This window comes from Glycine max, chromosome 11 (genome assembly GCF_000004515.6).
Source record: "Glycine max cultivar Williams 82 chromosome 11, Glycine_max_v4.0, whole genome shotgun sequence".
NCBI lineage: Eukaryota > Viridiplantae > Streptophyta > Magnoliopsida > Fabales > Fabaceae > Glycine > Glycine max.
Window position 1 is genome coordinate 4,316,067 of NC_038247.2, and position 14,977 is coordinate 4,331,043.

The following is a 14,977-nucleotide window of genomic DNA, read 5'->3' on the forward strand; positions in this document are numbered from 1 at the left end:
TATTTCGTTTTCTTTCAAATTTCTTCATCCACAAATTTCTTCATGTTTTTGTTTCTGCTGAAATTAGATCGTTTAAAAAAGCATGATATAAATTAAATTAGACCACTAAATGAGAAAAAATATTCCTATTTTCATTCGTGTTTTCTGTTTATATATGGGAAAGAAAATAAATTCTTCTAAACTCATCATCCTTTAGTTCGACTGGCTAGCAAAATAATGAACATTAATTAATCCGATATGACCACAGGTAAAAAAAAAGGCATTTATATATTACTTCAATTGAAATATGTACAAATAATTATAATATTTATTTTCATGGTCATTATTTGGTAATTTTTTTGTACAATCCTCAATTAATATTATTATGAAGTGTAAATCACGAGTGCTTGCATTTATATATTTTCATCTGTATAATTGGAAAGGCTACCCACTCAAACTCAATATGTTTTCAAAAATTATTTTTTTAAGAGTTTAATTTCTAAGTACTATAAAATATTTTACTTTAACCAATAAAAAAATAGTATTGCGATAATTATTTTTAAATTGGTTGCAACTCTCAAAAAAAATAAAATTTGCAAGTCTCTTTTGGGTCAACAACTTATTACATCCGTTTATATATATAAAATTATTTTAACTAATTTATTGATGTTTAAGAAAATTTATTAATATAATTAATCATATTAAATTTATCAATAATTTATATTTTTTCTTTAAAACTATTCTTACTGTTTTTAAAATTAATTATCTCTCTTTACTTAATTTTTTTCACCTAATTATTTAATTTTGGGAGAAAAAACAATAATAAGAGAATTGTTATAATATACCTAACTTAAAATCCTACTTAAAGATTAAAAAAATGCAAGCAACCGCGAGCATGTATTTCAGCCAGTGTAATCAAAAGAAATACCGACAACTTTCTCTCTTCCAAATTAATTAATAAACAAAAGCTAACATACACGAGAATATACAATAAGAGATATTATAATAATAAAATATATTCCTGTTAAAAAAATATTATTATAATGTATCAAATATAAATCTTATAAAAAAAAAACTAAATTTAACATCTTAAAAATACGCTGAAGACAGATACGAAAATTTAAATCCCTTGACTTGGGACCAAAATGAAATAATTTCTTTAAATTAATTAAATAAAATTCTAAAAAAAATCATAAACTTAATTGATTTTATTTTTTTAGTTTTTGGAACTAAAATAACAATAAGATATAAATTTAGAGACTAAATTAAATACTGTGTTTGTTTTAATGTTTCAATGTGTGAACACACACTTCAAAACTTAGTTCTATGAGAAACTACAAATTTTAACTCTTAGATGAATGTTCGTTTAGAGGATTTTGAATGTTAAAACAAATATATTTTAATACGTTTTTAGTTTACAGTTAAAAATGTTGCGAGTACATTTCAATATAAATTGAATGGATAAAAATTAAATGAAAGTAAAAGTAATAATTTTTACTCATTCACAAAATTATTTTTGTCTCAAAATTACTTTTGTGATGCAAATCCAAACACACTTTAGGCTACAATGGATATTTATGGGTTATTGTGGTAATTTCGACCAGCCGCAAATTTGAAACTGGATCCTATGCAGCCTATGGTGTAAGCTAGATTCCTTATTGATTGGTTTAAATATTGTTCGGATGGTTTAATTTATTGCCTAAGCTCTTGACAACTCCATCATAGCTTTAAAAAAGGGCGGCTATGTTTCCAAGGACAAAAGGAATCGAAAGAACGACAATTTGCAGGAGCTCACAAGACTCAAGCTTCCCACCATGTGCGTTTCTGCTCTTTAGACAGTCTCAGCATAGTTGCGGTTGAGACACATTGCAACTTGCATCACAAACAAACCTTCCTTTGCGGTTCTATTTAACTCTGCAGATTCTGTTGCCCATATATTAATTTTGTACTCGATTTTTAAGTTTAAAACGAAATTAAAAGACATTTTCTCTGTGCAATGGCTGAGAATATATATATATATATATATATATATATATATATATATATATATATATATAATTGTTTTGGGGGTGGGGGATTTTCGGTACCTCCCAACGTGGTGGACACGCGAGGCTATTCAACAATCACTAGCAAGCCACAAAACTTGCAAAAACCTGCATATATAGCTAGACACACTAATCAAGTTAATGAATGTGTGATATGAGTGTAGTAAAGCTTAATTAGAAATGTTACTGTAGATATAAAATGTCTTATATATTGACAAAATATATAGTAGAGAAGATAGTTAAGTAGTTATAGAAATTTCTTTTCATCAGTTTTACAAATAACAACTAAGTATAAACTCTGAAATCGATCTTACAGTGTTTGTAAATCTTTTCTTTTAACGTATTAACTATAAAGCAAAATAATGTGCCTATAAAAAGAGAGAGTTACTTATTTTTGATCCATCTATAGTGTGTTATGTATCATAAATGCACTACTGATACATATATATTGACGTTAAACTCGCTGGAATTTCACCCTAATGGGTCCAGATTGCAAAATAGCTAGAGCAAAACTTACTGTAGAACCTAATCTAGCTGATAGATGATTATAGCTAGGTAGACTCTACATACATATGTTTCTCCTGAAGGCAATTAATCACTTGCAGTAAACGCTAACGTAAAGAATGGTGCATATTTATTATTCTTCATATATTACCTGGCCATTCTATATTGTAAGCACAAATAATGATCGTACATACGCTTTTTTTTTTTTTGTTAAAATGTCTACTCTCCATTAAACATATTATCAACCTTATAGTAACAAAATCCCAATTCCACTTCTCCCTGTCAGCTGAGAAAAGAAAATTAGCAAATGAAATTGGCATTCTAAACTCGAAGGTATTTCTGATCTCTCCCGAGCAACATCATGGTATGAAGTTAAGATGGTGTGTAGGTAAAAAAAATTGTTAGATTCTCTAACATACTTTTTGTAAACACATTTTGTTTTATTGTTTAAAGTTTATTAAAAATTATAATATTTTATGAGTCTTACATCTTATTTAACATTTTTCTCTTTTTATTTTATATTAATTTTTAATAAATTTTAGTTAATAAAAAAATATATTGAAAGGAGTGTGATAAAAAAAATGTTTTGCTTTAAACATTGAAAGTTGTAAAAGTTGCATGAGCAGAAAAACTTGTGGCCCATAACTCCTTTCCTTTCACCCAACTACCAAGTTTGTTCACTTTTTGGTGTTGTTTATTCGTCCTTTTCCCTCATAGATCATTATTTATTTACACTTGAAGTCACGAATATGTATGGCAATGGAATCTTCCCTAGTTTGATTCTTGGCTCTTCATATTTTTTTCAGTCTTCCCTCAGTGTTTGGAGCACATGCTTTCCCCTTTTCATGGCCTATAAATATTAAATTTCATTGAAGTAGTGTTCATTCATATATCAAATTAACTTCTCCTTCAATTTCTTCTCCATAAACACCACCTCCTTTAGCCTTCAATATTATTTACTTTCTCATCCCCCCTTTTGAATTAATTTGTCCATGGCACATTTCACTCGCACTTGCTTGCTCTTTGTACTATTGTTCCTATCATATGAACTCCTTTGCATAGAAGGAAGGGGTTTGAAAGCAACCACTAAGTCACCAAAATCTGTCTCCGTTAAGGCAATGAGCACCACAAAAGGTGCTGTTGCAAAACCTAGCCAGTTAGAGACTATTGCTAAAAGTTTGAATGGATTTGTTGAAGCTTTTCGACCCACAACTCCCGGCCATAGCCCTGGTGTTGGCCATTCTGTTAACAACTAATCAATAAGTAACATGCAAATGCAACAGCTACAAGTGCTCTTATATCTATGTTGCTATCCTTATTATAATGCTATTTCATTTCAATATGTTAGTGTTAGGCATATTTTGTGGTCGCCGCAATCCATATATCTGTTTTAAGGTTAGCTTCTTATTATGCATGCGTGTATTAGCACAGTTTGTAATAAGCTTTCTGCCAAGTGGCACTCACAAAAATATTTGTGTTTGTCCATGCAGCTACTGAAGAAGATCCAAATTGATAATAACATGCTATTGTTATGTTCTACAAAAATTTCCGTCTCTCTAGCTTTCTGTCTCTTTCGAAATCTAGCTTTTATTTATTAGCATCGTGCAAATAATTAGTACGATTGTATTCTTTAAAAATATACAAGTTCAATCTTGTGAACATATATCATTGGTTGACAAAAGATGAAAAAAGTATTCAGGAGTCTTACAAATAATTAATTTTCACCAAAAAATCTGACTAATCATTTTTAGTGAAATATTTTTTTTTAATCATATTTTTTTCACATAAAAGATTTAAACCAAAAATTTTACTTAAAAGAATCAAATTCAATATTACTTAGACCAACGATTTATTTAAGAAAACCCTTTTAATTAATCTAGAATAGCCATGGCAATTTTTTTTCTAATTAAAAGTAATAACCGCTGAATTTAGGGTGCTTTGGTAAAATATTGGGAAGATATAATAGATGGGAGGAGCAAAACATGATACATATCTCCACCCATTTCATCCATTTAAAGAATAGATCTTAATAATGGTATCAATGAGATTTTGATACTGGAAAATAGCCAAAACAACTTCAACGAAAAGTGCAAAACCTAACAATATCACATATGTGCTTTGCATGGCAAGCAAGGCTGGAATTCAATATTTTTCAAGAACTGAAATAATTAAAATTAAATTGAAAACTAGTTGATGTAATTATTTAATAGGTGTAGTCAGAAAAAAAAATTACTAGGTGTAGCTATTCAAACCAGTCGTTAATACTCGAAGACATTGGTTCAAAGTATAACAGTGCAACTGTGATCAAATAGTGACTGAAATAATTATGATAAAATATATAATTTTAATATTATATACCAAGTAAATCACACTATAAAGAAAGTAATAAATTAAGAAAATAATATTACACGTAAGAATTGTGTTTGTTGGTATAATCTTTTATTAAAATCGAAATTAAACCGGTATAATAATATGATGCATTATATTGTTAATTAGTTATAGCATAATAAGCACACAAACGATAATAGTTTAACTTTTATTTAATGCTTAGTTATCATTTTTCATTAGTATCTAATATTTTTTGTCGTATAAAAAATAATATGAAATTATTAGAAACAAAAATCATAAATAAAATATTAAATTATCATATATAAAACTATCATAATATATGTTTTACATAATAAAATAAGATGTTGCATTATAACAATTCACTCGTGAATTTTTGTAACTTAAACCTAAAATTACATAAATTAAAAGGTAAAACAACTAGTTTCTATCTACACTCCATCACTGGTTCAGTGGTTCTCACCACTTCCTAGGTATTGTTTGTTTTTGTTTGATTAGCTAGTAATTAATTTTTGAAGTATGCCAGACACCGGCCTACTTCCCCTTTTCAAACAATGCTAGGTAGTTAGTCTCCCCACCACTTCTATAGTTCTACTAGTACAATTTTTTTTTATTGGAAAACAGGAAAAGTATATATATTATTTTGCATAAGCCGATTCCTAATTTCATATTGTTTGATCTACCTAGCTAGGTTAGGTTACTATAAGAATAGGCCAGACTGCTGCTAGCTTGTAAACCATTTCATCAACAGATCAAAAGTTGGCCAGGGAATATATATATATATATATATATATATATATATATATATATATATATATATATATATATATATATATATCAATTTTACATACTAACTTTCAAGTGTAATTAGTTGTAAATTTGTTTATCTGATCAGCTACTAACGGAGAGGAGGCCAAGGATGAGCTAGCTCTACTAAACCCAAATTTCAAATGACGTAAAAACCAAAAAAGAATACTGACACGAAAAACTGATGAGAGTTGACATGGGTCATATCATCCTATGTTGGTTTGCTGACAAATCAACTGTCTCCATTCTTTTCCTCACCGCAATTTAAAAGTAGTTAGAGTTGAATTTTGATGTTGATATACAGAATGACTTAATTAAATTATGAAGCGTTGAAATATCATTATTCTTCTAAATAAAAATATTTTGAGGCTGTGCATTCAAGTGGTAGACAATCTAATTTTTTTTATTATCATAGTATTATATGAAGTATTGATGGCATGCTGATTAATTTTGTATGACATTATAAGTGTATATAAGATTAATATTTTTTCTGACAAAATTTATTTTATATTTAAGATCAAGAATTATTATCATTTATCTCAATTTTTATTGGTAAATTTAATTTTTGTTGACTTCATTTTTTTAACTAAAATGCATATTATTCTCGCTTGATATTTCAAACCTAAGTTTTTATGTTAATCAATTAAAATTGAAATTTTATCTTAGAAGTTTTTTAAATAAAGGTTTGCATTAAATGTTTACACATAAGAAAGGTTAACAATATACTTTTTAATTCAGTTTTTTAAATACATTCCTTACTATTGGTAGTGTTAGTAATATATTTTTAAACTCACTCATAGTTTAATAATTTTTAATAAATTTTAACTAATAATGGAGAGTGTACTAGATAATCTATTGCTAACACCCTTCTTACATATATTATTGGAATGAAACTCTAATTTTAATTAAAAATAATAATACAAAATTTCATAAAAAAGGTGTATTTATATTTTATTAAAACATGTTATTGAACGATGATGTAATTCTAAAAACAATTATCATAATCCAATCAGAGGGAAACCACAACCATTTGTCATTTATTTGTGTTATTTCTTGTTAAAAAAATTGTTGTATTTTTTCTTTACTTTTTTAAAAGAAAATTCAAAATTGGTATTTTAAGGATACTAGTAAAAAGAATAAAAAATGATTTTTTTATTAGAAAATGTAATGATATACTTTTTGTGATTTTTACATAAGTCTAACAATAAAAGATTTTTATTTATTGCTTCTTAACCAAGGATTAGCAAGACTTTTTTTAATTCATTTGGGTACTGTACCACAGTTGGAGCCTCGATCATTGCAATTTTAGTTTGGCCAGATGGGGAGGAGTAGTCAAGGACGGAACATTTTCTGATGTAAACAAAAATTTGGTTGGTAGCAGAATACTTTGTTTTACATTACTAGCTATATATGAACATGCAATCCAAGAAATAATATTAACCTGGGATAGTGAACACCAAATCCCATGCAAAAAGGCCAAAAGAATGACTTTGAAAACAGAATGGCGCATGCGGACGCAGGAAGCGTCAACAGTGACCTTTCAAAAAGAATACTAATGTTTAGAAGCAACCCTTCAGTTGTATGATGGGAAAATGTTGTTGCTGTCTACGTACGTCGAACAAATATAATTAATATGCTACTTGCATGAATAATAATGTATGTTAATAACAATGTAAATAACTAAATATTTTATTTTCTGTACACATTTTTTTTAATTCTTTTATCCTTTAACTAATTCTAAAAACTATCCCTATTTACAGCAGTTATTAACATCACTTGACGACCCTAATTAATTTAAAACGTAGATAGATACGACAGGGAAAAATGCCTGTCTTCAAATAATAATAATACCTCTATTTTTTTATAGAAGAAATAAATGAGTGTGTTTTTATCCTAATTACATATATACTCAATTTTAAATGTACTATACGGTCATGGGAGCTAGGGCTTGAAATTTGTCGTTGATCCTTCTTGCACGTAAAAGGGGTACGAATTAACTAAAAGATCTTTGTTGTATCTTGATCTAAATTCTTGATTTATAATGAAGCTGCTCTCGATCTCTTGGTTGTTGCATTTTGTCGGCAAATATTAAACATGATACAAGGGGTACCTCATCCCTTTTACAAAATAGAACCTAGTATCTCTTTTGCTAAATAATTAACAGTAGTCCTATAAAATACCATAAATTCTACTATCATTTTCATACCCAACACCCCCTAAAGCTACTGCTGTTTCTTTTGGAATTCACCTACTGCTGTTTTTTTTTTTTAAAGGCACCACCGGTATATACTGCAGTTTTACATGCAGCATATATACCAGTATATACATGCAGCCTATAATTCTTTTAGGCATTAATTTTCTATTCTAGGGTTGAGTGGCCATTCTCTCACGTCGTAGTAGTTCACCACGTAATCTTGTATGTGCAATTTATTCTCCTCTCTGCTCTCTTTCTCATTAATTTTCTGTTGAGGTTTCTTCAATTACTGCACTTTAAAAATTCAGTTTTCTTTGTCATTGTTTTTTTTAATCTATTTTATGCAATTTTGGTTTGTGCGTTTTTCTTTTTTTAAATATCGGCAAACAAAAATATATGCATGTTTGCTGTTTTTTTGGTTTCACTAGGTGTAGGTAATTTGTGTCTTCCTAATTCGTTTTCGACCAACAACTATTTCAACACAGTAAAAACCTATGTTTTTTTTTTTTTTTTTGCTGATGAGAAATGTGTTAATGCAAACACTATTTTAAAACAATAAAAACTACTTAATACAAGGTCTATTTTAACACAATGAAAGACTTGAGGGAGTAATAAAAACTACAATAATAATAAGTTAATTTTGCTGACATATATTATATTTTTTGTATGCAAGAAATGTGTAACCAATCCATTTACTATAAACATTTTTTATTCGTTTCCAAAAAAAGAATTAGAAAATTGTAACTAGGGATCCGTTCACTATAAATATTTTCTGTTTTCATTAAGAAAAATAGAAAATTGTAGCGCATTAGAAAGTTTTTCTATTCTACAAAATTTTGCACTGTTGAACTCAAGTTATTCTTCTTTAAGACGTGATTTGACTACTATACTTACAATTAATGATGATATTGTATATCTTTTAATTTTAATTTATATTTTCTTAACTTGATCTAAATTTAAAAATGAAAAAGAAAAACAGAATACCAAATATATGATGGCCCCATAGAGAGACAGAAAGAACAATACAGCCAGACAAAGGAAACAAGATACCACAACCTTTATTTTACTCGAGAGGTTGGGCTTAAACAGTTAATACACGCCATCCGCTTTAATTCATAGGATGTCTCCGCGGAATCTTTCCCAACGATCAGGAGTGAAAGACATCACGTGCAGTGGTCCAAAATTATACAATTAAATGATTAAATGAAGTATATATATTATTTTGTCTCTCTTTTTTCATATAAATCTCATCTATCATCTGCGGCGGAAAACAATCTTAATTTGATCTGCTGGGAAAATTACTTTAAATACCAAATTTCTCATTCTTAGTATTTATTATTGTTACATACATAAAATTCAAACTCTTAAGACTAGTACTAATTAAAATAATTCTAATTTTAATAGATATAACTCTGTTAATAATATAAACAAATTTGTAAAAATGACTTAATTAGGTTTAATTTCAGCAAAATATATTCTTAAACATAAATGATGAGTTATAAATGTGATTAAACTCTAATTGAACATTATTCAAATTACTAAAGTTTGTAAGGATACTTGAAGCACCAGTGGGAAATAAAGATCCTAATTAAAGTGATACCAAATAAAAAAATAAATAAAGCAATTATGTATCGATTAATCAATGCACTATGAATGATTTATTTTATATCTTTTCATTACATTTATCATTTTATATCACACATTTTTTTATTCCTCTTGTTTCTTTCTTTTATATAAAAAGTTATCTAAACTAGTTGTGCAACTACAAGTTCTCTAATTAAATTATATCCAACTTTGTTTTAATTAACTGATATAAATATCTTGGCAGATGCAAGAGCTTTCAGCATCAGCTTACTACATACCTTCCTCTTTCCCTCTATTGGAAGTAGCTAGCTAGGCACGCCCTTATCCATTTCTCTCTTGTATATTCATATATATCTTTCTCTTTTCGAATCATGTTTAAATTGCTCATGGCAAACACAAACCTCCGAATTGCCTGTGTTCTCCTCTTGTTTTTTATCTTACACCACCAAGATCTCTATGTTGAAGGAAAGAGGCACTTGAGGCTTCGGTTGAACAATCGGTGCTCGAAAGATGGTGAAAAATTCAGCAATGTTGTGGCTCATGGTGTTGGTGATCGTGGAACCACTGATGGTGTTGCACACCAAGGAAGAAAAGGGCGAGTAGAATTTGAAGAGAAAGATTTTAGGCCAACTTCCCCTGGTCACAGTCCAGGTGTTGGTCACTCCATCAACAATTAATTAATTGGCAATGCCCAAATTTCCTGTAGTCAAATTAAAATGCATATATTGCACTACTATTTAGTGATGTGGTGCAACTTGAAGCTTTGTGATTGAGTGTAAATATTAATTTTGACTACACTGCCCTAAACACATACGGACATACACGAATACAGTGTATTTATAGCTGATGAACTTATGTACCATCTTAACAAATCAGAGAGAGAGAGAGAGAGAAAATACATGGTTAGATTAGCTTGGGAAATGTAGTCTTTCTTTTACATATGTATCTAAATATCTCACGCTTGATTTCATTTCAATGTGCGGTGTGCCACTTCTATCTGATTTTCTGGATACAAATACAAATTAATATGTCAGTAAGCTTTAATTTGTTGCCTTTTTGCCATGGACTGAAATCACATATATCCTTGAATTGATACACATGCACCTTGTCTCTATCAACAGGATTGGGTCTAGATGTTTTCTGCTTATAACGGGTTACTTTATAATTGCCTTTTATATGTTGCAGGAACTGATGTATGTTTTCTGTTCTGCATGCTGCAATTGATCTGTAGGCATATGTCTAATAAATTGGCTGATAAAAAAATGAACATCAGAAAAAAGAAAAAAAAGACAAGAAGAAATTTGACCATGGACAGAAACAACCAAGTACAATTAGATATATATTTACTGTTGTAGAAGATTATAAACTATCAAAATCAACAACTCTATTCATGAGTTTTTTGTTTTTCATGTTATAAATTGGCGCCGCAATGACATTGAAATCGCGGATCATATATGCCTACTTAATCGTGAGATGGCTACGTTCTTATTGTACACCAGAAGCTGAAATTGGAATATATTAATCAAGAATTATCTTTTAACCAATAGTGACAACTAGGAAGTTATTATCGATATCATAACATTAAAGATTCCATTTTTGTTCACCAATACTTTTTTTAACATTCTTTTACTTCGCTTTTGTTATAGTTTTTCCCTAAGATATACTTGCTCAAATTTTTTATCGATGTGAATTAAAATAGTATTTTCGGGTGTGGAACTATACAATTAATTTATAACTAGCTAGCTCCTTACATATTTGGAACTTGGATCTTCATAAATATATACTCGATCACTTTCTTTTTCATTTAATATTATTGATAGGTTAAATTATTCCCTATAGTTTTATGATTCTTATCTTTTTAATTCCTATAATTTGAAAGTGATTTTTTAGTTCCTATCGTTTACATTTTAATTCTCTTTAGTCCTTGCAGTTTAAAAGTGTTTTTTTAATCTTTATAGTTTATTTTAATTCTCTTTTAGTTTCTGTAATTTAAAAATTATAGGAACTAAAAAAGTAAGAATCATGAAATTATAAAAATTAAAAAAATTACTTAAAAAATATAAGGACTAAAAAAAATTAAAATATAAATTATAAAGACTAAAAAAATCACTTTCAAATTATAGAAATTACAAAAATAAGAATCATAAAAGTATAAAGATAAAATAAGTAATTTAACTTTATTCATATATATATCTCTTTCCTTCTTATCACAATACTTCTCACTTACTTTTTCTTTTCACAGTTTTTCTCTTCTTTGATCTTTCCACATTCACGCAATAATTTTCTTAAATAAAATAGGTTTCATGAACAAGAGGGGAGTGATGAATTGAGGATGAGGCAAGATAGGCCACAACCTAGGGTAGTAATGATGTGCTAGATACCATTCCTCCTCCTTGTGCATATTAGACCTAATGGCGGTTATGGTAGTTTAAGCTGAAACCAAACGCCTGTAGAATCTGACCCCACAAATTAGAGTACTTTTTAACAACCAACAACATACATTCACTAATTCAAACGGAAAGAATGCTGTCCAAAGTGCTAGGACAGCTGTTTGTAGATTTCTCTAAAACAGATTTCTTTTCTCTTTTAGGGTTTGGTTGTACATGGGGACAAACACTCGTGCTTCAGCTTATAAAAGTTGCAAGTTGTGGCATGCGTTGTGTACGGCATATGGTTTGATTAAAATATTCACTTACAAAGGCACACAATACACAAACACACACTCTCTCCCTTAAAAAGTACATTTTCACTTTAGCACTTGTTGGAGCCTACTGACTAATATTTAAGCAACGCTGTCAGTACTAATCTGAATTTTATTGATTACTTTATCAGATTATTCTCCAGGCACTGAGTCTGAGCATATATAGTATATGTCAAAGGGTCTTGACAGTTTTTGTTGTTTGGTTATTGGTACATCTAATTTTTCCTGACTTTCAAAGATATGAAAGGTTGAAAGTGCTCATGGTCACGATAAATTAATTAAATAATATGGTTTTAAACCGGAGATCTTAACAAAATTCTAGGAATGCCTAAATAGTGTTTCCTATACGTCCTAGCTAGGTAAGGTGGCTAGAACTTTGTTCACAGATCATATTTCTTTTCTTCCCAAGGTGCATGGTGAATCAAAGCTTGAATTGTGTCTGTATACATTCTCAATTTCCATTTCATTATTTTAATTAAGTATCCAAGAATATGCACTGAATCCATTTGAAGCGTGTTTATATAACATATCAATATCAATATCATCGAAGCAATACGTAATCGCAAGCACAAACTAGCTAGCTAAATTCTGTAATCTATAGCCTTAAAAAAGCTAAAAGCCTAAAATGATTCGCCAAAACAATGCTTCTTCTCATTGAAAAAGGAGGGAATGAATATTCTTAACTCTTTAAGTAGATGAATTAATTGTCATGTGTACGTAAATTGAGTCTAATTTTTGTTTTGATGTGAGCTTTAAATACAGCTTATTTATTTTCACCAAAGAAGTATAGCTTACTTATTTAATATTGAAATTTATCAAGAAAGATCAACACGATATTTAAATATATGATCTTATTATATATGTTAAATTTGAACATTAAAAATAGGCAACGAATAAAACTAAATCGATTTTAGTATCAAACTTTAATTAATTAACAAATGTAATTCACCTTTGATGTAACCTTTTTGGACCATTTTAATAATGATAAGAACATTGCTGCTCTATATATTCAGCAAAAAAAGAATATTGATGCTCTTAATCCAAAAACAAGAGCTTACTAATTCACGAGCAAGAACTATAAGCCCAGAAGCCATAACCATTTGAATCGAGTCGATTAGCAATAAATTTTTGCTTTGTAATTGCCATGCATTTATTACTTTGTTTACCTTGAGACACTTTATAGTATTATTCCCATACAGTTTAAACAAAATAATTTTTTTTTCCTTGGAACACTCTTTACTTTTCTTCAATTTCAACACTTTCCCAAACTTATTCCTTTTTTTTTGTCACTAAACATCTTAAAGTTTCGGTTACGGCTAAATTCAATTAAATTTACTTAATTTAACTATATTTTTCTGTTTATCAATTGAGGTTATAATATTTTTATTTTAATTCAATTTTAAATAGGTTTAGTGACAAAAAAAATAGTGAATAAATTGAGAAAATGTTAGATTAAAAAAAGGTACAATTTACCTCACTACACTGTCCCAAAGGAGTGTGCAAAAAGGAGCGCAAGATTGAAGAATCTTGAATCCATGCATAGCATAGAGCAACTGTGACTTGGATCCTTGAGCTTATGTTACGAAAAAGGTTAACTATAAGGCCCGTTTTAAAGGGGCTGAATTGTTTTTGGGCTCCTTCTTCCAGCACTAACAAATGTCTTCCTGGACCTCCTTTACAGCTTCAAAATTTCTGAATAGTATGTTTGGTAAAAAGGAGAGAGATATGTTTGGTAAAGAGGAGAGAGATAATGTTTGTGAGATTCACATTTTTTATATTCTATTTTAATTTTAAAAATATTTTCTATTTTGATTCTCTAAATCAAACCCACTCCAAATGGAAAAGGACCCTTGTTTCTTGTGGCAAAACAAGCCCATTTTAATCTTGTTTGGACCGAAGAAGCTTTGCTCTCTTTTTGGTCAACAGAAGAAGCTTTGCTCTGTGATTCATTTTACTCGGTTAAAAGATATGTTGGGCTTATATTGCCCATAGTGACTAGGCCACGCTGGTGTTTTGCAGTGAGATGGGCCTTGACCTTAATATACTTATGGAATTTTAATTCCAGAACTAAGTACATTATACGTTCCATAATTTAATTTTCAGAAATTTGAATAACATGGTTCTAGAATTTAAATTGAGTTAGACTCTGTGGTGATTGAGTTAGATGGCAAACAAAATGAATAAACTTCTTGACCATTCTGCTGACGTTTGTGAATTGGGGACGATTATGGTTGAATGTAATAATATCCACTCTAGAAATCAAAAGTTTAGGGTTAACTTTATGCAATAAAATTTATGTAATTTCAATTATTTGATTCAAGATGTTATTTGTTAACTCGTTGGCAAGTGTACTAATTCGTTTTAAGTAATAAAAGACTCAAAAGTCCAAGTGTCGAATTCAAAGGGACTTTGATTGTATGCAAACTCAATTTTTAAACAATTAGAAGAAATAGAAGAGATTGGAATTGTAAGTGTGAAATTGGGAGTAAATCAAAGAAAGAAATAACAAAAAATAAATAATGAATTAAAAGCAGAAAAATGAATTCAAAATATAATAATGTTAGGACCTACCATGCCAAAACTACTTGTAATGCAATACTAATAATTTTCTTTGTCTAATGAAATTCATGTTTTCACCAAGATATACTAAGATACTCTATCTTTAGTTTTCCGCACGAAGAACCTAATTTATTTATCATTTTCCCCAAATTTTATTTACAAATAATAAAATAACAAATCCCATTAAGACAAGAAATGCAAAAACTGGACAAAACAAATATCAATCTATTTCTAACCATGAATTTATTTAGATACACT